This window comes from Polistes fuscatus, unplaced genomic scaffold, assembly GCF_010416935.1.
Source record: "Polistes fuscatus isolate 324 unplaced genomic scaffold, CU_Pfus_HIC Scaffold6, whole genome shotgun sequence".
Classification (NCBI taxonomy): domain Eukaryota; kingdom Metazoa; phylum Arthropoda; class Insecta; order Hymenoptera; family Vespidae; genus Polistes; species Polistes fuscatus.
The window spans coordinates 12,296,691-12,321,707 of NW_025113140.1; the positions used below are offsets into that span (position 1 = coordinate 12,296,691).

Here is a 25,017-nt window from a genome sequence, read left to right on the forward strand (position 1 = left end):
CCAAGCATTTTCACCTTCGATAGTAAGTAAGTCCCCGATAACGAAACGAAATGAAACGAAGGGGGCCCTACGTCACCGTAGGCTTGGCGTCTGTTGGCAGCTGCCAGTACGTCATATTTTTTCTTTGTCTCAAAGGACCCTTCTTTCTCTTTCTTTCTTTCTTTCTTTCTCTTCTCTTCTCTTCTCTTCTCTTCTTTTCTCTTCTTTTCTCTTCTCTTCGGTCGGTGCTCTTTGGGGGTAGAAAACAGAGCCACGCGCCCGTGGCAGATGTTTCATGACGAACGGCCCCCTTGCCTTCTCCGTCTAATACGCACTTATACTTGGACTTACGTTCGTTACGCGCCGTTTAGAAACCACGGGACAAGCAACTCGTTTCATCTATCGAGTCTCCGATTTCATTATATTTCATTCGATCGATTGAGTTTTAATCAAATTCTTTGATTAGATTCAATTTTCCCTTCAAACTCTTTACGATTAGGATAATTACTTGATATTATAGTATTATTGAGTATTCTTATATGTTATTTTATACTATTTCATTATTTATATGCATATTCATCGAACGAACGAAGGAAGATGCATGGACGTGTAAAACATCACACCCGTGTGAGCGTTAATACGTGCACGTCTATGTATGTATCTCTAGAAGCCGCCCCGTACGATAACACCGAGCTGTATGATAAAGAATAATTTAACGGTCTTGTTAAAGATACGAAACACGCCTACCGCGATAAAAGTGAGGCGCAGTATGGCGGCATTGCCAGGCCTTAGAGATGAAAGATTGAACGGACGAAATTCAAGAACGTTCTGCCAGATATCTACTTATATACTTAATAAACTCTGTTAGTGTTATTTAATATCGTAACGAAAAATAGAATTGACGAAACAATTTTGCGACAACGTAATGTAGCCTGTGAAATATTAAATAATAAACTTTACATTCAAGATAATATTTATTGTTATTTTTTGAACAATAGTAATATTTTTGCTACGCTATCGCAACTACAAATTTATTATACGATCAAATAAAAAAAAAGAAAACAAAAGAAAGAAAATAAAAATAAAACGATACTGTGTATATGCATATCGGAAAGAAAGATAAGTGTGCGAGAAGCAAGGGACGATGAATGAACGAAGAGAGGCAGACGCTTCTTCATCGTAGCACACGTCGTCACACCTGACGTCACATACTAGTTAGGGTGCAGATGGCCCCCTCTCTCAAGCGTGACGTTAGGCCCCTACGATGGGGTACCTGGCAGCGTCTAGCAATATGCTTCTTTCCCTCCATTACCCTGTCCCCTCCTTCTGCTACTTCTTTGCTCTCTTTCTTTTCTTCTCTCTTTTTCTCTTTCTCTCCTTTTTACTAGCACACAGCCGCAGCTGCTCAGGTAGCACGAGCTACTTCCACATTTACGACGATGGAACTCGTTTAAGAGTATCGTGGGGTGCTACGAAGGCCCCCATTGAAAATCCAACCAACATGGACTGACTAACACGCTTCGAGAGTTCCTTCGATAGTGCGTGCACACGAACGCGAGCAAGAATATCGCCTTAACACATTCAGGGATACGTCATCCAGATCTAAGTGACGACTATCTTTTCGTGAAGGCCCCGTTAACAAAAATTGAATGACACTTCTCTTAGTTCAATTTATATATAGCGTTTGCTAGTAACTTTGAATAGTTTATACGTTTCAAACGCAAATATTTAGTATTAATAATTATATCATATATATTAGTTGTAGCAATTAATTCGATGATTTTTTAACAAATTTAGTATCTCTTCATAAAGTAATCGTATATCTGTTATTTCTTGACTAAAAAAAAATTGATGCAATGAATTTATTATCAAAGTATTGAATTAATTGCTACACCGTTGCTAACGACGATTAATATGCAACTATATATTTCTTTCAAAGAAACATGAATTACTTGGTTTTGAAAAAAAGGAATTATTTAAAAAAAAATATTTCATTCTATGCACTTTTATCGAAAGGAATAAATAAAAAAGTTTGAATAAATTGATTTTTATTGAATATTTTATAATTACAAAAAGATTCAGGTTGAATATCTTCCGTAAGAAATATTATAGATCTTGTAACAATTTTTTTAAAAATCGATTTGAATTATAAAAATAAAAAATAGTATGGAAAATTGTTGAAATTAAAAAAGAAGAGGGTCAAAATGACTCATCTAGGTAAAAATAGATATATTATATACGAATTGTACAAAACAAGCAATGAGAAAAATAAACTATTTATTAGAAATATTAATTTAAATATTTTGAATAAAAGTTATAAAAAATTGTATGAGTAATGATTGTAACACATGTCAAGACTAGTAATTTTAGCCATCATGGTAGATCTATTGTTAATTATAAGTAATAATATTAAAAGTGGGTTTAGCTTTTTCACGTTACGAGCGGTGAAAATTTGTATCTCCAATAAACAAACACGATCTACGATAGACGATTAATGCGTTAACTCAAAACTAATTATACTCTCTTCTACACTTTTAGATCGATTTTATTTCTAACTTTTTTCAGTAAAATATTTTTAACAAAGTTATCGTGATATCATTCTCGGTTATATAAATAAAAAACGACCTAAAGTAATTGTTTATATTTTTTCAACTAAAATATCTATTTTGATGTGTTTTCTTTGTTTTTTCTTTTCTTCATACGTTAAACCACAAAAAATCATACAATCAAAACGGCTTTTAGCAAATAGAAAAAAGAATGGAGAGAAACTTTATTTAATCTACAATCGATAGGAACGATGATGGATTTGCAAGGTGCGAAAGTTGTATGATCGTAAAGTTGCATCAAATTGCACCAATAAAATAGCAATTCGATCGTTATAATAACGGATGTTATAATGGTGATAACGATCATAAATTAGGAATGATCAATTTTGAACAGGAGAGGAGGGATTTGTCTGATTGCGGATAAAATGTTTTCTGAAGATTTACAAGGTGATAAAAGAGCCTCGTGGTTCGACCACATTGTCCGACATGTTATTTGACACAAAGTGGTCAAGGCCTTGTAAACGTCTTCTATGCATTCCGATAATGAGTGGACGGTCGTCTTTTTTCTATAGTAAACGACTCGAAAGAGCTATTTGTCGAGTCTCGTAAACCTATTTTGTTAATTCTCAGCATGGGTCATCCGGTTTTTCCGCCTAGGGGTTTGCGGGGGCGTTTCGTGTTGTAAACACAATATCTCAACCGTAAAACCAGTTTTCCTCGAGTTTACGTCTACGTTCTAATGCATAGACATTCTTGTTTTCGCATTGCTCCTTGGCAGCCAGCTGAACTTTTGCGGAACTTTCATTTTACACCTGGATGAGCCCTCTTTACCGGTAATTGGGTCTATGTTAAGAATTCATCGTGTATGTCTTCTTCTAACGGGAAAATATTATCGAGCAATTTACTCGAATCCTATTCTTTATCTCTTCCTCTCTCTCTCTCTTTTGTGTGATCAAATTGAAAAAGACGAGCCTTTTCCTCTGACAACAGTTTCCAATTTGAGATCAAATAGAGCAAGCAGATTGCGGCTCTCTATCCATGATATATCCGGCCCCAATTTCGAGAGTCTCGTGTCTAACGGGAGATTAATAGTATTAATAACAAACGGTCGGAGTTTAAGAACCGTTGAGGAGCGAAAAAGAGCGGCATTAACATCGCCTTTCGACCGATCCGGTACAATGACTTCGAAACATATGTCGAACGAACGTGCTCGCCTATTTTCCCTTTTTTTCTCTTTCTTCTTTCTTTCTCTCCTCCTACATTCGCTCTATTTCGACGCTTCGCATCGTGATGCGTTATTAACGGATCTTCAGAGAGAGAAATTCTTCAAGATAGACGAGGAAGTGTAAAAAAGAGAGAAAAAGAAAGAGAATGATAAAAAGTAAGAGTAAGAAAGAGTAAGAATGAAAGAGAAAAGGAAAAAGAAAGAGAAAGATAAAGAGAAAGAGATAAAGAGGGAATTCGTTTTCAGAAAAGTAATTCGTAAGGTAAGACACGTGGGTGTAAGATAGAAAAGGAAAAAGTAAGGTAGGTCGGACCATCTGGTTCTCTTTTCGTTCTTCTTTCTTGGTCGAGGGTCTTTTAAATCCACCAGAGACATGCACCTTGAGACCTGTCTAGGCCAAGGACCCTCAAGTCTAAGGGGCCCTTTAAAAATCGACCCTGTAAAACGAAGACACCGAAAACGATCTACGGACCTCACCTTACAACCCTCTTGGCCCTAACTATCGTCCTTGGGGATAACCAATGAAGGCGGTTCCTTTATATTTAAAACTATTATGTTCATTCTTGTATTGCTAAGAATATTTTATATACTGTCGTTAATATCGATTAATTACAAATTTTTCGAACCTATATACCTAGAAACACTTATACAAATTTCAGGATAGTTACAACTTTTTATAAAAGAGAGATAGCGAAATTAATAATCTCGACTCATTTAAGTATTTTTTTCTAAAAAGTAATCTGATTTAAAACAATGCCTCTATTTTCGTATTCTTTCTGTATCTTGGTAATTGAGTTTAAGTTTATAAGCTAAAGTGGCAATGCTTCTTTTCAATTATGACAAGATCGTTGTAGTAAATAAGAAAGAAGAATGATTTAAAGAATAGAAAATCTAATAGACAAAAATCGGTTCTGTTAAGTATCTTCCACTTCTTATCTCAGTCTTTCTCTTTCTCTCTAACGTTGCAATGGCATGTTCGTCGCGTAGGGGTATCTATTAACGTTATATCGGCAAATGTAACGTGAGCGCGTTCCCGGTGTGTTTGCACGGGAGATCAACGTATTGTTGACGATCGACCGACAAAGCCAAATTAATTTGCAAATCGTTCGCGGTTCGACGACGTTCGAAGGGTTTGCCTGTCCTTCTCCTACTGATCTTCTCTCTCTCTCTTTCTCGTGAACATCCCCAACGAGTACTTAGGTACATGCATACACGTAAACAAGCGCACACACACACACACACACATCTACATTCGTATACTAAGCCTGCTTTATCCGCTCGTACGTACACTCGTACCACGTGGAAGGGAAGAAAAGAAGAGAAGAAATCGGAGTAGGTAGGAGAAAGTGCCGGTAGGAGAAAGACGAGGACAGGAAACACTGTCTTCGAATGCATATCGAGAGATTAAAAAAAACTGCAACTCTGGATGGTGCAGCGTCAAGCATTTTTGACCCGTATTTCTCCCGCGATTCTCAGACTCTCCCCGCTCAACGCCACTTTTGTCTTCTTACACACAACGAAAAGAAGAAAAAAAGACAGAGAGAGAGAGAGAGAGAGAGAGAGTGCGAGAAGAAGTGCAATACACCGAAGTAAGCGAGCAAGCGTGTATGTATCGCGTAAACTTTCCGGCTACTATGCGTACGTGCACTTTTGTCCTACGTCACACGTATTCAATAGCAGTAGTAGCACAGCAGCAACGAAGAATCGTTGAGAAGAGAAGGAGAATCTCGGTGTTGAGGTGCTTCTCTCGATCGAAGGTACGAGACGAGGAATACAGGGAGTTTCCGACGAGTTGTATAAATGCGAAAAAGAGAGAGAGATAAAGATAGATAGATAAATAGAAAGGGAGGTCGACTCGCTCGAGGTCTCGTGGGGGGACGAGGAGTGACAGTGAGACTTTTATTAGGGAAGGAATCAGCAAGCATGATTATGTACCTTAGAGCATCTCCACCTCGCCAATCACCCTTCACTACCATCGCAAACTGACTACTACTACCCTCTACGATTGACGAGAACGACGACGACGATGACGACGACGACGACGATGACGACGACGACGACGACGACGACGACGACGACGGCAACAGTCATCCTTCTCATTCTCCTCCTCATCCTCCTTCTACCAAGCTCAGACCCACTCTCCTCCCGCCCCTCGAGCTGCATTGTCAGCCTCCTTCCTTCCCCTTTTACCGCGCATATATGCATGCATTGGCGTAGCTTCCTGAGAAATCGACGACTGTCTATAATGGCGGCCTTCTCACGAGATTTCTACTTACGTAAATATTTCATCTTACGTGCGATTTTCGATAGTCCGATATTTTCATACTTCTTCAATTTGTTGTTTGGTTTTGTTTTGTTTAAACGAGAGTTATGTTCTTTCTGCGCACAATTACTTTTGTCGAAACTTCGACGAAGGTCGAAAGTTATGGAAAATAAGTTCGATCGTTCGTAAATGATAATCACATGATTAAAAAGTGGGTTTATTACTTACGGAGAACGTTGTCGTGGCGGTGCGAAAGATGTTCCCTGAAACATTATAATGAAATTTTTATCATTTCGGGCATTTGATAATAAAATATTGTTGATTTATTTTCTTTGAGAATATTATTAGAGTCGTTTTGATTGCAAGATACGATTTTTTTTGTCGTATAGATTAAAAAAGTACTCATAGCGATGGTTGTAATCGTAAAGATTGAACGGTAGAATAGAAAGTGACGTTCTTTTCTTCGACGAAAAATTCGTCTTCGCTGGGCAAAAATTTTGAAAATGAGAAGCGAAGGTGGAAGAGAGACGTCCGCCGCGAAATTTGCATCTCTTCCTCGCCAATGCCGCTCAAGGCGATATTGTCGTTCACAATGAAACCACCCCCCAAAGCTTTCCACCACCCCCGACACATTCTCCCTCAGACAACGCACATGCAACAGACGCGTGTCGCGTTCGAACTTTCGCCTCGAACCAGATACGCACAAAACTTCGCGAATCTATCGTGCAATTGTATTGGGAGATACAAAAAGAACGAAAAAAAAAAAAATAAAAAAATAAAAAAGAAGAATCTTTTCCTTCTTCATCACGGTTGAGGAGAAACGGTGAATTCCGAAGACTCGTTTCGCACGATCGAAGAGGAATAACCTAAGGTGAACGAACGTTGCCAAATTTTGAACGATTTTTTTTCTTTCAAATAATTTTATACACGTTAATGTTTTAACATTAAATTGCATGCACGATATACAAGGATACAATGAAACGTGCAAATTATTGTATAATATCACGAATATTACTAATGTTCGTTTCATTTCACATTAATCGATATCCGATAAAAACGTAACGACGTAAATTTATATCACGGAGGATATCACCGAATCGTTCATGAAATAAACAAGAAAGAATCGTATGCCGTATCGATTATCGATTACTTAAAATCCTTTTATAAACCGTCTTTTATCGCGTTCTATTGGAGAACTAGTGTACGAACTATCTCATTAATAAATTAAATCAGCACCGATATTGATGTTAATGAACTCGTAATTATCGAACAGAGTTAAGATCACGAATTTATATGATTTTCCGAAAAAGAAATTCACTTATAAGCGGTTTACGTTTCTATAGAAATGAATATTTCAAAGAAAAACAAAACTTTTTCGATCAACGATACATCTTATGAATATATAATAGCTATAGAAATGTAAATAAGATGTATCTAAGTAGATATTTGAAATATTTATTAGTAATAGAGAAGCAAATTCATTCTCAAGAAAAGGGGAGATTCCAAAAGATAATATCAGATAGTAGGAATATCGAACAATGGAATACGGTTGGCAACTGGAAATTTGGTGAGACGCGTCTCAAGAACAATTCTAAATCTACTCGAAGCTATATTGTCTCGATTAAGGATGCACGAAGTAGCGATATAGGGCTGCCGAAAGGGACAGTACGGCGCTAGCTAGCGAAGGAGGTCGGAGGTGCTAGGTGCTACGCTTCGACGCCAGTATCTCAGACAGTTTTGGCCGGCAAGACTTAACAAATAGGCAAAGTTTTGGATGCCGGAGCCAGTGGATTCTCCGCTACTGCGGCAACGACATCCTCTCTCTCTCTCTCTCTCTCTCTCTCCTCTCTCTCCTCTTTGTTTCTAAGTTTATGATGTATTAGCCGTGCTCCATCTCTCTCGTTCCCTCCTTTCTTCGTCTCTCACATCCAGCATTGTCTCTCTCTCTCTCTCTTTTCCTTTCTCTCTATCCCTTTCATCCTCTCTCTCCCTCTTTCTTTCTCTATCTCTATCTCTCTTTCTCTCTTTCTCTCTATCCTTCTATCTTAGAGAACGCATTTGTCTCGCGCTTTTGAGTTGACCAATTTATACGCGACGTAGCTTTAAGATACAACGACCATCCGAGCGAATTAACGACGTAACGTTCTCGTAACAGGAGTGATTAAAGCGTGGGGAGCGTGACCTTGCGTTCTGGGAAGATACTGTTGCAAAGTGGATCCTGTTAAGTCCCTTGAATACAGAATAAATTATGTATATCGGCTATCTACAATTATATTATACGTATATTTGTGTCGTAATGTACTTATTACTACATTAAATTGTTATTAGAGGTAAATTACATTTGAAACGAATTAAAAATATAATCGATGTATTTTAATCATCAATATTACTTATTAATGTCATTTAACGCAATTTTCTCGTTTTAAAGGAATAAGATAATTTTGAAAAGAATAGCAAATGTAATGCGGTATTTATGCGATTCGTTTAAATGCGGTAACACGTATTACGTTATTCACGTGAAACAATCTTCTTTTAAAAAAATGTAGTCAACATGGAAAACGAATAAACGTGAAAACGCGCACGAAATTTCGATTTACCATCAAGCAAGAAAAATTATTTCAGCTTTAACCGTTTTCCCCGGATATGTTCGTTCGATTATTCGTCGGAAAAACGCACAGAATTTCGGACACGCTGAACGTAACAGAATACGCGCGTTACAGAACTGTAACGAGATCTAGAGAGTACTTGGAGCTCGTAACGTGCGTAACGGACATCAAACGTTTACGGCTGGTGTCTAGTGATTCACAGAATACCTTCTATTTTTTTCCAATCTTTTTTCTCTCTTTTTCTTTCTCTCTCTCCCTCTCTCTCTCTCTCTCTCTTTCCATCCCTTTATTCTTTTCATTCGCTCTTTAATTATCATATAATATTAAGCAAGCAGATTTTGTGTAATATATTAACCAGTTTAATTTAAAAAAAAAGGTTTAGGAATTTATATGTATTGGGATGAATCGACTATTTCCGGATACAAAAATTTTCCTAGGTCTCTAATTAAGGAATATTCATTTGTGGTGTTAAATAATTAACTAATTAATATATGATTTCAATACTTTATACGCTACAATTATCAACGTTACACTGCCTGGCTCTATATTTGCCTAATTTCATAATATTGAATTATTAACAGATAAATTATTATTGTAAATATTAAAAAGAAATAAGTTTATATATATATATATATATATTATTGTACAGTGGCGTGAGCAGGAATTTTATATAGCTAACTATATAGCTAGTAGTTATAGACATTTAACCAAGAAAGAAATTCTTGATCTTCTAGCGGTACTTATCTCATATATTATTAGAGGCTAAACTACTTTTTGTTAAATGAAGTTTATTTTATACTTTAAACTTATACTACTACTTTACAACTACTTTTCTTTTTTAAATATTATGTAAGTATATGAAGGAATAAATAAGCAGTTAAATGTGATTGATTAAGAAAAAATAAGTTATTTGAAAATATTCATTTATTAATTACATTTTACATGACAAATATATACACATAATAAACGTATTTAGTAATTAATCAAAAGCCTATCCACATTGAAATATTAGTTTCCGTCAGATTACTAAAATCAAGCAACTTGGGTGCGGTTAGTAATATGGATAGGTGACCCGTTCGAAAAGAATAAAAAAGAAAAATAAGCTGTTGACTTCAGAGAGGCGATCAAAGATACGACCTTTTTAGTTACGTGGAGTAAGTGTGAGAAGGTATTCGAAGGAGAGTGACTTGAACCCGTAACAAGGAAAGTATATATAATAATAAAAATAAACGTATGTTTAATTTGAAAGTCATTAGGTACACGTAGTCAAACATTAAAAAATTCATTCTATATACGTGGCTAGGTTGAAAAGTTTTAAGCTCAAAATAGAAACCATTTTTATCGGTCAAGCTAACTTTTATTTAAAAATAAAAAAAGAAGAATTTTATTTTGTCTAGGCTCAAAACTTTTCAACCAATCCTTGTATATATTATAGTATGCGTATAGTAGTACTCATAAAACATTTTCATAATAATCTTATATATCTCTTTATTTATTAATCTATTTATTTACCTTTATTTTTTTTCTCTTTTAGCACGTTCCAACTGAGAATTAATAAAGCTCTCTCTCATGGCTCGACCAGTTCACGACGCGACGTCGTTCGCCAGAAGAAAATCAATACCCGATAGGAGCGTTCCCGAAGGTCCGCTTATACTCGTCGTGCTATCTCGCTTTTATCTCGATCGTATCTTACATATTGGCGTGCGTCGCGAACGTTTCCATCGCTCTCGAGCGTTGGTGAACGAGAAAGCGTTTACATACGAGGAAGCGTTGCAGTAACCGCCCACACCCTTCTACCATGTCATAGTTTGCTCGCTTGTTCGCGAGCCTTCTCAGGGTGACAGATGGCAGACCGGTAGACAAAGAACTTGGTCGACTGCTTTTCGTGCTGTTGCGTAACTCAATAACCAGGAACGCGAGTCAATCGTTTCTACTCGACGTCGACTACGACAAGAACGACGATGTCGTCGTAGTAGAAGGGCCACCCCCGCAGCGGTATCAAAAGGACGATGGGGTTGAAAATCAAATCCCGTCGCATCGATGGAAATCTTCCTCCGGAGAAGATCTCATCTTTCTCTTATTCTCCCTTTTTCTTTCTCTCTTTCTCTTATTCTCCATCTTCTCTCTACTTCTTTATTTCTCCCTCCTTCTCTATTTTAGTCTCCCCACCATTTCCTAACTTTCCATCATCAATCAAATATTCCCTCTCTGATATAACGTCAAACCACGTCGAACACGATCGAAGGGTACTTGGTTAGTGTTCCACGATGATTAGACGATTAAGAGTTCCCCTCTAATCGCACGTTCGTGCCGGCTCTTGGATATAGAATTAGCTTTAATACCAGTACAACAAGATATCTTCTTGTTTCATTTAAGCGTATAAGATTTTTTTTTCTTTTAACATCGTATACATCATATCGATTAAGAATTCATATATTGTTTTTCTTTTTTAATTAATAAATACATAGTTTTAATTGTTTATATGATATTATTGAAAACTTGTTGATCATAAAACATTCTTCTAATGTTGTAAGTATGTAACATTTTCATTGTATGCATGAGATTAATTTGGAAAATAAGTCGAAATATCTTCACAATTAGCAATAATAAATTTGTTGGAACGCAGTTAGGAGCATCGTCTTAGAACGATCAAGGCAGAAGCAGGCGTGATAGGCGCATGTGCGCAAAAGAGGAGAGGGTGGCACGTCAACGGATATACAATAGACACGTGCCAGAATCTAATCATCGCAGAAAACCCGGGGCTAGAGCTGTTTTTTTCTTTAAGCTTTGCCATTCATTGAGTTAACTCACTGGAAATTCATTAAAAGCGGACTGCCATGAGCGCATGACTAACGTTTTCCTTTTTATCTCCTTCGAATTCGATAACGCATATTATCGGACAAACGTTTAAAGACATTTTCTAGTTCTGGAAAAATACAACAAATTATTTTATAAATCAAATTGTACTTTCATATATCATTTGAAGATCAAAGAACATGTATTTATATGAATAGGCTTATGTATGCTGGCACTCATCACATAATAAATAACTTTTCTAATTGTATTGGAAAAGTGGCTTTAACGCAAACTATTTCAACGAGGTGGACGATGAGAAAGAGCTTTAGGAAGTATTCTTTCAAGGCACAGAGAGAATGATTTCATGGTAACTACAATCGGCGAGGCCAGCTATATACTCTCAACCGTTTCGGCCTATAGATAACGATCGCACTTTGGTATTAGTATTCACTGATCGAAAGTTCAACGTATGCGGTCCTATTTTTACGGTGACGGTTAGCAACTGCATTTCCATGTCTAAAGTCGTTTATTCGACGGCTCGCTGCATATTCGATCGCGCAGGGGGGCTTATATCGTGTACGTAAAAGTTACAACGGCTGCTGAAATTGAGATAGGAACACGTGGCTCCGTAGCTCCAGAGGAGACGCCCCCTGCATCTAATCGCGAGAGTAGTTATGGAATATTCTCGGACGGCAAACGGAAGGATAGTATACACGGACTCTCTGTGCACGCGTTCTACAACGATAATGAATTGTAGTCTGGAAATGCCTATCGATTCTCTGATAATTACCAGGAACTTATAATTGCAATTAAATGAGGAAAATGCTAGCTTCCAAAGTTGCTTGTTACAGACTATATATATGTTTGTACATTTACATTTGTTAAATCGTCATTATAATTTTATATTTCAAAGTGTTTTATTTATGTCGAGAATAAATAGATTTTATCTTACGTTTAAGACGTGCAAAAGGAAAAGCTTTCATCCATGTTTAAGTTCGTTTATATTTGAAAATAATTAGACGAAAATAATTGATATATGTGATATACATATTAGATATATAGAAAAGACAAGTATTCTGGAACGGGACAGTGGATTCCTTGCAGAAAGGAGGAAGCAACAAGTGGCTTCTTAGCTCGAACAATCTTAGCTCGATGCTCAACAAGTGTTTTCCGAATGAATACCCTTGAACATTTCTCACAGGAAATATCAAGAAACGTCCACTTTCCTTATCGCATTGTGTCGTATATATTTCTCGATCCTCTTCTCTTCTTCGTTTGCTTATTTATTTTCTAACAGAAATACTATTTCACATAATTTCTTATACTTTTGACATAACAAAAAATATTACAATAACTATTTTCTAAACTATTAAAGATATTTATAATTTTCCTTTAGAATATTTATATTTTTAATATCGAATTCTCAAATATGATGTTATTGAACGCATCTACCATATAAGGATACCTATGGTTTTAATTTTTCTCTCTATCTATCTATATCTTTTGATCTTTCAAAAGAGTGACACGTTGTCTTTATTCCACTTAATGACTACGTCATAAATTCAACTGAGCATAATTTATATCCTTCAGATTTTAATTACACCGTTTCGTCAGATTAATTCGAAGTAGCGCGGAAAAAACATATTCCAAGTTGCAAATTGCTAGAAATTTAATGGTTCTGCCTGGGTATCGACGAAGATGTGACAGAAGTTTGTAACGCCCAGAAAAATAAATGACGTATGGACTTATCACATAGATGATATGTTACAAATTAAGTTCGCGAGATAGAAAAGATTATCACGAACAAGGTAGGTATCTTTAATTAAGTTCCCTACTAATGAGACTCGTTAGAGCTGTTATTACGGTGCAAGTGATTAAATATGTAAATAATTACAAGAAGATTCGCACTTTGAGTCAAGATATAAATGAGAAACGATTTAGCATGCCGAGATTTCTAATCATAAATATTAACGAGTAATTTGAACGATAACGATTTAGATATAAAGAAAAAAAAATATCATTCTTGGTAACTGATAGCGTAAATAATATTTTTTCATATTTTCTGGACAATTATTATCGATATATTATATTCTATATAAAAATGAGAAATAAGAGAAATAGGAGAAAACATTATTGGAGGTTCAAACACTCATTCAGAGAATAGAACTCTTGAGCAGCAACAAGTTGATATCTTGTTCCCTTAAAAGGGTTTAGCGAAAAGAGGGAAGAGACTCAGAGATGTCTTTTCTGTTGTTATCGTAAGAAAACACTCCTTCTTTCCTATCATCTTTCAACTCGGAACGTTTCTTCTTTTCATCAACAGGTTACCCGAGTGGCGAGCTTTGGTCTGGAAAATCTTGAAGGGAAGTTTCTCTCGTCCATAAAGGGGCTAAGAAAACTTGCCTTGAAGAAGAAGAAGAAGAGAAATGATGGTGTGGGAAGAAGGAAGAAGAGAATTGGTAGACTTTCTTTCTTAGGGCCTGAGGAAGCTCCCGGATGTTAGAGTTTGAGGGTGTTTTCCTTAGGGATGACTCCAAGACGATCCACTCACACCCTCTCATTCTCCAACGTCTTCTCTCTAACCTGTTGAAGCTACCCCTAGAGAGATAAAGTGTTTTCTTGGCCGGAGACGAGGATGGGGACCGGGGAAATTTGCTAGGGTAAGAGGCGAGAATCTTGGGATACTTGGGATAAAGTCTATAGAAGGAGACGGATGGATGGTTCGCTCTGGGAAACTAAGGGAGATAAGAAGAGATAGAGAAAGAGAGTGAAAGAGAGGGAAAGAAGAGCGCGTCGAGATCTTTCCGGGCGAGAAGACGCGGGTGAACGAGTCCCTGAAGAGAGAAAAAGAGAGAGAGAAAGAGAGGAAGAGAGAGAGAGAGAGAGAGAGTAGAGCCGAGAGCTCTTTGAAGAAGTGACACCTTTGTTTTCCCAGAGGGCGCTCGAACGAGCCGCGAAGGGTTAGTAGTCTCGAGGAAAATTGACGTTACGAGGAAATTACTCGGAAGCAGGAGACAAAACCCTCGAGCTCGGCGATGCGCATTCGCACGATACTTCTCCGCTATTAGACCGTACGTGCAAGTGCGTTGCCATAAGCTCATCAGTACGTTCGTTCGACTTTAAAATCTTTGCTTCCTTAGAAAATTCTGATGATATTGTTAGAAAAGCTAGTGACCTTTAAAGGAGTCCTCGAATAAAAGTGCACATTTTTCTATGCATTAAGGACGAACTAACTGAAAAGATATTCTTCCAACATATTCAGCTGGTATTTCCGGAAGTATTATTGTCCCAGTTGAATCTCGATTACGTTTAGAAAAGCTAATGTGAGGGAGAGCACCGTTTTACCAAGACGCGTGACTTTTTGCTCACGAGTCTGCTTTTTGTAAGGGTAGACCATTGTGGGTTTGACTTCTTCTTCCTAAATGGGCTGTCGCGTTGTCGGGATAAATATTTAACGGGTGGAAGGTAGGAAGAGACTGTTATGTCGACATCCGTCAACATCCGTCAGCATCGAGGAGGAGGTGGAGTAGACGAGAAACGCTCTTGTTCTTCCGGCGAGTGCAGGATGCTCTCGATCATATCTCACAAACGGGAGACTGCGTTCGTACGTATATACATAGATGCATATACACGCTCACGCATACAGACTCATATTCATATACGACCGATCCTTTACGAGATTCAAAATATATGCAGAGTCGCGACGCACGGCCGAGCACCGACAAAGGAGTTTCTCGAGATAAAGGGTCTTTTCGAGGAAAGAGATCGACTCGTCGATTCTGTTTTCTACCACAAAACGGCGAAAACACGAGGCTTGAAGAAACGAACCCAAAACACTATTATACGATTTTCGTAAACGGATATTCATAACGAGAAGGAGACAAGCAGATGATGAACCTTTTTCTTTAGGATTCCACGGATTATGGCGAGTGTTTGGTTCGGAACAACGTTTCGCGTTGGGATGAAGTAATTCGAGACGTTTCTTCATCTTCTTTTTGACCTCTTCCTATTCTTCAGCTGCAGCTCGACATAACCAATGTTCGCTTGCCAGTCATTCGTTTGGCAGATGCCGAAATCGATGCGCCCACAGAGATAATGGACGTACTACGACGGATAATGGATTTAATAGAAGAAACGATTGAGAATGGCCCAGATTTCCTTAGATACCATTTCTTTACTTTTTTGAATCCATCCTACTTCTTTTTTTGCTTTTTATTCTTTTAACGTTCTGAACTAATTTTTCGATTATCGTTCTATTATATTTCCCCTTTCATAATTTTTTTAATTTTTTTATCATCTCCGATTTTAGAACAAAATATTCATTTAGCAATTGTAAACAAAAAGAATATACTACCATGCGCATTAACTCATGAAAAACTAATTATAATTTCAACTTAACTACATATTCAATGTCAACCATTATAATAAAAAAAGAAAGAAGAAATTATCCCTGCTTTTAGAAAAGAAACGTATTACAGTATGAAGAACTTTACATAATCATCGTCGTCATGTAAGGAGATTGTGTATTCGTTTGAGGGCTAAAGTCACGTTGAGAGAGAAAGACGAAAAAAAAAGAATCATAGTTGTCCGATACATGAACAACACATCTGTAAGTGTACGTATGTGTAAGTTTATATCGAAGAGGTAGAGACTGTGCACCCTCCGCTTGTCGTCGGTTATTTCTTTCTGTTTACCTCCCGTGAGTTCGCGATAGAAGATACAAGAGAAAGAAAAAAATGTAAGGGAGAAAGAGAGGGTGAGACATCGTCCTTTTCTTCTACCTTTGCTTCTTTCCTCGAGCGCTCGTTTTTTCCTCCCTTTGTCACGCAGCCACGGAAATTAAGAGACTTTTCTCGTCCACCCTTTTCGAAGTACACACACGCATATGTAAGAGTAGTAGAAGAAATGAGAGGAAGAGCTGCTGCTGCTGCTGCTGCTGTTGGAGACGAGCTTTGGCGTGCGCGAGCGCGCACATTACCAAGAGCTTGTACGTAAGTGTGTTGAGAAGGGGGACACACGAGCTATTGTCCACGGACACCTGTGGACTTGTGAGCCACATACGATGCTCCGGCAGCCACTTACTTTCGAGTACAGAAAAAGCTCACTCTCTGTCACTCTCTTTGTCACTCTCTTTCTCTTTTTCTTTCTTTCTCTCTCTCTCTCTCTCTCACTCTTATTCTCTTGTACTTTTCTTCAATTCTTGGTCCATAGTCTATATTTCTACGTGCTTTCTCTCTTTTATTCTCGCATGAGACAAATCTCTTAGCATCCTTTTTTTCGATAAAAATCCTAGATTTTTATCGAAAAGGATCTCTCTTTTATTTTTGTAATATTCTATTTTATATTATTTACAGCTCAGAACATTATTTTCGTTTTTAAATATCGTCAAGATCAAATTGTACTTTCAACTTTACTCATCATTAATAGCTTTAGAATTTAGGCTTTTCTTAATAGACTCGCCGATAAAGACATTCCGAGTGGGATAATTCGATGCTCGTGGCTTTTAAGGTTTTATAAATTCGAGTTCTCGAGAGAATATTCATTCCTCGTTGAATTATACCTAATAATAAGCTGTATGATCGAACGATTGATATAAATCAAATAAATGTTCTATTGTTTAAAAATCATTTAGATGGTCCAAAAGAAAGAGCTTCGATCTATATTTTATATATCCTATAGATTTGTTCATCCTTATAATTCAATGTAACAGAGAAAACCATAATCTTCATCTTCATCCCAACAAATTCTTAACAAAAATACAGTGAGTACAACTATTCTAGATCTAGATACTATGACGAGATCGTTAAACGAACGCATCTCGCTGTTCCAACAAAGTAAATATATCGTACGTACACACATACAACGTATGCACTTGATTAAACGCCAACATCCAGTGCTTAATTATCCGTAATATCCGTTGTAACCGGATATAATGGACCATCGAATTGGTAACGGTTTGAGAAAGAAAACGAATGAGAGAGAATGAGAGAAAGAGAGAGAGAGAGAACAACAATAAAAAATGTGAATAAAAAAACAAAAAAAAATACAATGCCCCACAGACGCGTAAAAGTACGGCCGTGCACGCGCGCATTCCGATCAGCCGTTGGCTTGTAGGTAAAAACAAAAATCGAGTCCGTCGATAAACGCATTTTTTATATCTATTTTTTTATGTTTTTTATTCTTCTATTCATGAAATTACGACTCCTACCTCGGAGATTTGCGCACTTTCGTAAATCAATCGACGCTTCAAAATTTGCATATACATATATATATGAATATAAACGTATGCGTGAACGGATATATATGAATCGGTATATGATATATGTATGATGATCGGTATATATATATATATATATAGATTTCTATATTCCGGCAATTAATTATTTTTTTTATTCACGGTCCTGCGCGCAGAAAAACACACCTAGTTCTGCTCTTCGTCACAGTGATTTTATTACTTAGGCGCAAAAAGTACATACAATGGCGCGCTTGCGCGCAAACAACACATCCCTAACAGAGTTGGCATCTAACACACACGTTTGTACATAAGCGCTCGTTTATACGTATATAGGTGTATATAAACGTGTGTCTCAAATGGCAGTTACGCCTCGTCAAATTTGCACATTTATTCGTTTAACTGGTCGCATAAAATCGAGCTTGAAACTTCCTTGCGCCCGCGCTGTTATGGTTTCTACCAAGTTGTGTATCCCGTCGTAATACACATGTGCGCGCGCGCGCGTATAGGAAAGAGAGAGTGAGAAATAGAGAGAATATATGTGAGAAAGAGAGAGAAAGAAAGACACTCATGCTTTATTCATGACCCTCCGAAGGGCTTGATCGAGGCCCGCAGCTTAGAAAACATACGCCGATGAATTTTTTGTTTTAATCTGCTCTCTTGTTTCCGTCATCGCGTACTGACGCGCGTACGAATGGCAAGGGCACAATTATTTTTTATGAAGCAGTTCGTTTGACGGACCGCACTCGTTCCATGAGTCTCCAGCGATTTTTGTTTCCCCCTCTCCTTCCCTCCCTTTTTCCCCTATTTTCATCCTCTTTCACCGACCATTTTTTGTTTATTTTTTCTTTCCCTCTGAAACTCTCTCTCACTCTTTTTGGAAAATTCGTGGAATCGTCACCGTTGTTTTCTTTCCATTCCTCTCTCTCTTTTTTTTGTATTTTTGTATTTTATTTGAAACCACGAACAACAACGTCGACAGCGTATCCTGAGTGCGAAACGTCGAAAGGTGCGTTCATTTTACACGTAAGTTTTACTCAAAGGTGGACAAGATTAGATCACGTCCTAAGGGAAAAAACGGCTGTGAGTGACGATATCGAGATATTATTGAAGTACTATCGCGTCGATTTGAAACAAAAGAGTAATCTTTCTAATATCGAGCTGTTTTCTCTTTCCCTTTATTGGTTTAAAAAAAAACAAGATCGGAAAAAAAGATTTATCTATTTCGGATTAAGCGAAATTATTCGAAAGATTTAAAGTATTTTAATCTTTCACGTAATTTTCGTTACACGTTTCCATACGATAGGTATTTTACTTCGACGACTATTATTTTTTCCCCGGTCACAGATATCTCCACTTTATTGCCATAGGACAACGATCTTCCCTCGTGTGACGCGCGTATTGAAAATACGTCAGACGGCGAGAGATTAACTTTCCACAATTTTACGTAGAATCAAAGAGAAAAACGGGAGAAATAAGAGAAAGAGAGAAAGAGAGAGAGAGAAATAGAAATATATAAACTATAGAGAAAGATTTGCACGGTTAGTCGATTTAACCTCTCTTCTTCATGGGTTACCGTCGACCTTTGTGTTTCGTTTCTAATATCGTGAGAAGTTATCGTTTTTATGATGTTTTACGTAAAATAATACATTTTTGTGAAGATACCTAAAGACAAGACTCGAGTATATGTAGTGGAGAAAGTGGGAGAAGACGAAACAGCAGCTAATTAACGATTCAATCGCTTACTACGCTCGCCAGCCGATAGTTTAATTGATTCCGAAATAGTTGTTCTCGCGAAATGTAAGAGTATAAAATGATACTCTCGAAGACTAACGTAACCCTCGTCAGGCATCCTGTGGTCACCGGCCATCGAACAGATCCGACAAGAAATAAATTACACCGAGGCTCTTCTCCAAGCTCGAAGAATGTCCACCCTTCTTCCCATCGTTCTTTCTCATCCCCCAAAAGCTTACCCGACGAAATCGTTCGCGAAACAATCTCGAAACAAATCGAACACGTCTTTCTCTCCACCCATCCCCTCTTTCTTTCCCTCGTTTCCGTCGGTCTTTCGATTTAGGGACGAACCTAAGAACGAACTTCGATCCTCGCTTTCGTCCTCGTTCTTCCTACTCTCGGAATTCCAAGCATCGAGTAGACACAAGAAAAAAAACCTTGAGAAATGTCATCCCTTTCTCTTCAAATAATGTAAGGTATATCGGTTTTAATCAAACCTCGTGTGTTGTTGTTAAGTGTCAGAAATATGTAAACGAAGTATCGAAGTTGGTTACATATATCTAATAAATTTATAACAATTAATTTTTCTTTCTTCTTTATCGCATAAAGAAACAACCAAATTTCTACATCTAAATAGAAATCATTTAACTTACCTAATAATTTCAATAAATAATCGATCGAGATTATACGAATTTGTTGAAAATAATCACTCTAGTAGATTTAATTCGAATATGACTAATAGAAACTAGGTAGACGATTGGCAGTCTGTTTTCTTTCATAGAAAGAGAGGAACAAAAAAGGAAAAAAAGATAGAGGAAGAAGATATTTCGGATTATCGAAGATATTTATTTTCGTCTGACGGGGGTGGGTCAGAAACGCGGCATGGTTTTCAGGCCAAGTTGGCGTTTCGCGCGATGTAAATCAGAGGGACTTTTTTCGGCTGAGTACGGTCGAAGCAATCGCGAAGTCGTGAAGAGCTCACTCGGTCGAACGCTCGGGTGTGTATCTAGGATGAAGATGGAAAACGTGAGTCGGTAACATCGAACTAACGTGTGTATCGTGAAAAAGTATCGCTGTTTTGGCGAGGCCGAGTCGGTGGCGGGAAAGTTATCGCGTAACTACACGATACTTCGGACGTTCTCAGTCTGGAAAGCGAAGCTTACAGTAGCTTCCAGAGGATGCTGAAAAGTAGTAGGTAGACAAGCCTGGCCTCGCGCGTTGCAAGAGAGCAGCTTGTATCGTAGCTTTTCAAAGTGAGTTCTATCTATCTCTGTCTAGTTTCTCTTACTCTTTCTCTTCCAGACTTCTTCCTCTTTCTCTCTGCTCACTTCGGAGCACACACATCGTCCATCGGATGCATCGGGATGCATCAGCGCTAGCATACCGTGTTCATTAGTGAGGAAAAGAGAGAAAGGTAGAAGGAGAGAGACTCAGGAGTCTCGTCTAGGCAAGCTCGATCGCATCGACGGCCAACGTCGTTTAATAAAGACTCTTCGGTACGCGAAAAAGCATCGAGTATAAAGAGCAAGAAAAGGAGAGAAACGCATCTATTGAAAGAGAAAATGGAAGGTTCTATCGGTAGGTGGATAAAGAAATAAATAACTGATTTAATATTAACAAAAAATGAAATAATATTCATAGATAAAAGAATCTCTTGAATGTGACCCTATGAATGCAAAAGAGGAAGAGAAATAGAATGAGGGATAAAGATGATAGAAACGCACAGAACGCATCGACGGAGAAACGTCATTTTGTGCGAAAAACAGAAGGTTCATGGAAGTTGCTCGCAGTTCGCGGCTTTTAAGCTTGACATGGCCGTTGGAAAGAATCGGGAAAGCTGGTAACAGAGAGACGGACTGCAATAATTATCGGCGAATAGGAGGAGGAAAAAGGAGAGAGACGGAAGGAGGGTGGCAAGGATGAGGAACGGCGGGGGCAGAGGAAAGGAGGGACGGAGGGATGGAGGGATGGTAGGATGGTAGGAGAGATGGCGTCCCTCCAACCGCCAGAGCACCAGCCGACGGAGAGGGTACGAGGGACGATGAAAAGTTTGACCGGACGCAGCGAGCACAATGCATCGCGGTCCACCCTCCTCGCCTTTCTCTCACCCCCTCTCGGCCCCTCGTATCCTCCCTCCAGCTAGCCCAACAGCGGAGCGACCCACCCCACGATCTCCACCCGCATTGTACGACCAATCAATATTGTTTTATACCGCGAGTCGTGAGACGAGCCGGCCCGATGGCTTCAACCGCTCGATGCTCGGCTCGCTTGCAACCGCTGTTGCAGCAGCCGTTGCACTCTTTCCTTTCTACCTTTCCATCTTCCTCATCTCCGATCGCCTCCGGCTTAAATTCTTTCCTTTTTGCTACCTCTCCTTCTACTACGTCTCTCCTCCTTATTTTTCCTTGCTCAAGAATCCAATGCTTTTGATCATTTATTGTTTTCTTTTTCTCCCCGCTCTCTGAATTTCTTTTTATTTCTTTTTATATTTTCTTATTAGGCTTGAGAACATATCCTTAAGTTCGATTATCTTATTCATAAATTTATTCAATTTTCAATTATTTTTTAACCATTTCAACTAAATTATCTGATCAAATCCTTTTAAATACTGACTTATTATTAGAATAAGAATTAACTGGAACTATTTACATAGAGGAAATATTGAGGACGTCGTCACTTTAAGAAATCTACTGTCTCTCTGCGACGTTTATTCATTATTCCCTAGAAGATAGAACCGAGAGAAGACGGAGAGGTAATAACTAACACCGAGTTTTCTGCGTCGACGCTCCCGGTTGAGAGGCAAGATTTTCTTTGCACGATGACAAGAGGACGCGCAAGAACGACGCACAATGTGCATCCGCTTGGTTCGCCCAACGAGGAGGAGGAGGAGGATGTCGACGATGGTGGTGGAGTAAGAGGAGAAAGAGGAGAAAGAGGAGGACAAGGATGACGAAGAGGACGAGGATAAGGGGGAGGATGAGGGGTAGGATGAGGGGGAGGTTGGTAGTGACGAAGGAGAGGAAAAGAGAAGAGTGAGCAAGAGATAGAAGTTGGAGGGGGAGGATACGTTTCGCTCGCTCGATGACGCTGATTCAGGATTACTCTCCCTCTTTAATTATCCTGCCTCTTTCTCTCTCCGTCCTTCTCTTCAGCCCTTCGTTTAGCAGTCGTCGACGTCGTCGACGTCATCATCGTCTTCTCTCTTTTCGAGAGAAAAAGAGAATAAGAGAAAAAAGTGAGAAAGATGGAGCATATAACGGACAGACGGGGTCTAGCGGTGCAGTGCGATAACGAAATTATCTTCGAAAGCACGCTTCTTAGGCAGGAACCGGAAATATTGCCCGGACGATAATGTCGATATCTCGAAAGAACCGTCGCATTCTTCGTGCCTTTATTATTCTTTTCGGACTTCGGTATTCTTTCCTAGATCGCCAAGTCGGAATATTTATCTCTCTTGTGAGTCATCTCTCTTCTTATTAAATATTATTAATAACTAGAACAGTAACGCGTATATTACGAAAACTAATGATCTTTATAAAAGCAAGATATTTGTTCATCTACTAACATTACTATGTATTTCCATTAGATATAGTCAATTCTTGATTATGATCAACTTGATTTTGAATGAGTCCGCAAAATGAGCGGATTTAAGGACTATCTTTCTTTCTTTCTCTTTCTTTCTCTCACATGTCGAGGGGTTGATCGGGTCTAGCAAGCATTCTCTCACGAGGCACGCACATCACGTAATTTCACGTACACATGTACATACGCGTCTTTACGCATGTGCAAGGATAATCCTGTGTCTCTTCATACACATGCACACATAAACACACACCATATCATTAACCTATGAGTATTTCGATCTTTTTTTGAAGTAGAATCTTTTGTAATAAAAGATAATTTTTTGTAGTTTTTCATTTTCACGAGTAAAGTTTTTCTTCTCAATTCAATTGAATAATGAAATCTTTATAATACTTTTTAAGTTTTTACAAATCGATATATACTCGTTTAACGTGTTGCATTATCCGCTCGAAGAATTGTTTGCGTGTTTCTTTCATACGTTCATTTGTATTTCTTTTGTTTAATTTTCATTACCGCTACACTCGTTCTTTTTTATCCTACTATGACCGAAAGATCCTCCCCTATCATTCCCAACACGTAGTTTTCCGCGATTAGGAAAATGACCATCGCCATACGATGATTTTCAAACGTTGTTCGCAACGTAGAGATATAGAGAGAAAGTGAGTCCTACTTTGCGTTAATTATCGGTTGGAAATCGCGTGCAAAGTCGCATGGAAACTCCATTTACTCCGTACAGTATTTATTTTCCTTTAGCGGGAGAACACGACCAAGGACGGTGGAAATCTATTCGCGGCGGAAACAGTTTGCACTTTTTACGTAAACAACCTCGCGATCAGAAAAATAACGTAGTATTGGAACGATTAACACGCGAAGCCGTCTAAGCTTTAACGATTAATATCTCTTTTTATCTTCCTTTCTTTGGTGGATTTTTTTTTTCTTAGAAAACCTACCGATAGAAATCACTTACGTCCGCTCACACGGACTGCAACGATTTGTCAAATCCTAGCGAGGCATCCATACTAAAAAGAGAAAATAAACGCGATATCGAGCGACTCTACGACAAACTTTGTCCTTAATCCTCTAACCTCCCTCCCCCGCCACCGAATGACAAAAAAAAGAGAGAGAAACGAAAACAAAAGAAAAAAATCAAAAAGAAACAAAAGAGAAACGAGAAAAAGACAATATCGCGCGTCGACCGAACAACATTTCCCGTTTCGAAAGACTTCCGTCCTATGATTTATCGCACGGATCGCGTGCGAATCGTGTCGCAACGTATCCAATGCGCAACTTCAGCGAGCGAGTCCTTTATTTCCTTTTTTTTTTTAACTTGCGGAGAGGTTATCTCGTATACGATTGGCCATGCTAACTAATCGGTCGGGGTCCAATCACGTTAGGAGAGGCCCAGCCAGCGAAGATCCAGCCCCATTCACTTAACTAATCTCGTGGGTGAGGTACTTGCATAGCATTATAAAATATGTGTCTATATATGTGTATACTTTGTGTCTGCACGTAAAATGTAAGCGTAGGTGGAAAAAAAAGAAGGATCGTTCCGGAAGAACGTGCCGATGTGATGCATTGTCCTTCACTATTCTCCTCTTGCTTGCCGACTATTCGATCTCTCTCTTTCTCTCTCTCTCTCTCTCTCTTTTTCCTCTTTTATTCTCCTCGATTCGCCTCGTCTCGCATTCGACAAAAGCTGGTCACGCGTTCGCGCACTTATGCGCCTCTTTTCGCTCGAGACTTACTTGTTTCCTCCTCTCTTCGAAATCGTGACATAAGCGGCGCACCTCTTATAATTTTATCTCAATTATTCGTTCCTTTTGCTACGACGAGAATATTCGATCGAGTTAATTACGCTTGACAATTGACAACAAATTTACATCTGTACAGATCTGCTTAGGTATATCTTTATATCGTTCGTAAAATAAATGATCTATGAAATGTGTTTAAGCTAATCAAGTTGTACTCAGTTGTAATCAGTCTGGTACTTTTTCAACGTGTTGTACTCGAATAAAAAGAAAAAAGATTTAAAAACAATCTATTAGCGATTAGCA

The 25,017-nt window shown here is 38.3% G+C and overlaps 1 protein-coding gene across 1 annotated transcript in view; it reads right to left on the reverse strand.

Moving 5' to 3' along the window:
* LOC122523434 (probable serine/threonine-protein kinase dyrk1) overlaps window positions 1–25,017 on the reverse strand; it is an 85,821-nt gene that overhangs the window by 41,886 nt on the left and 18,918 nt on the right. The window contains exon 2 of the mRNA XM_043645176.1: window positions 6,242–6,276. The gene's annotated coding sequence lies outside the window, so the exon portion shown is untranslated. The remainder of the gene's footprint in view (window positions 1–6,241; window positions 6,277–25,017) is intronic.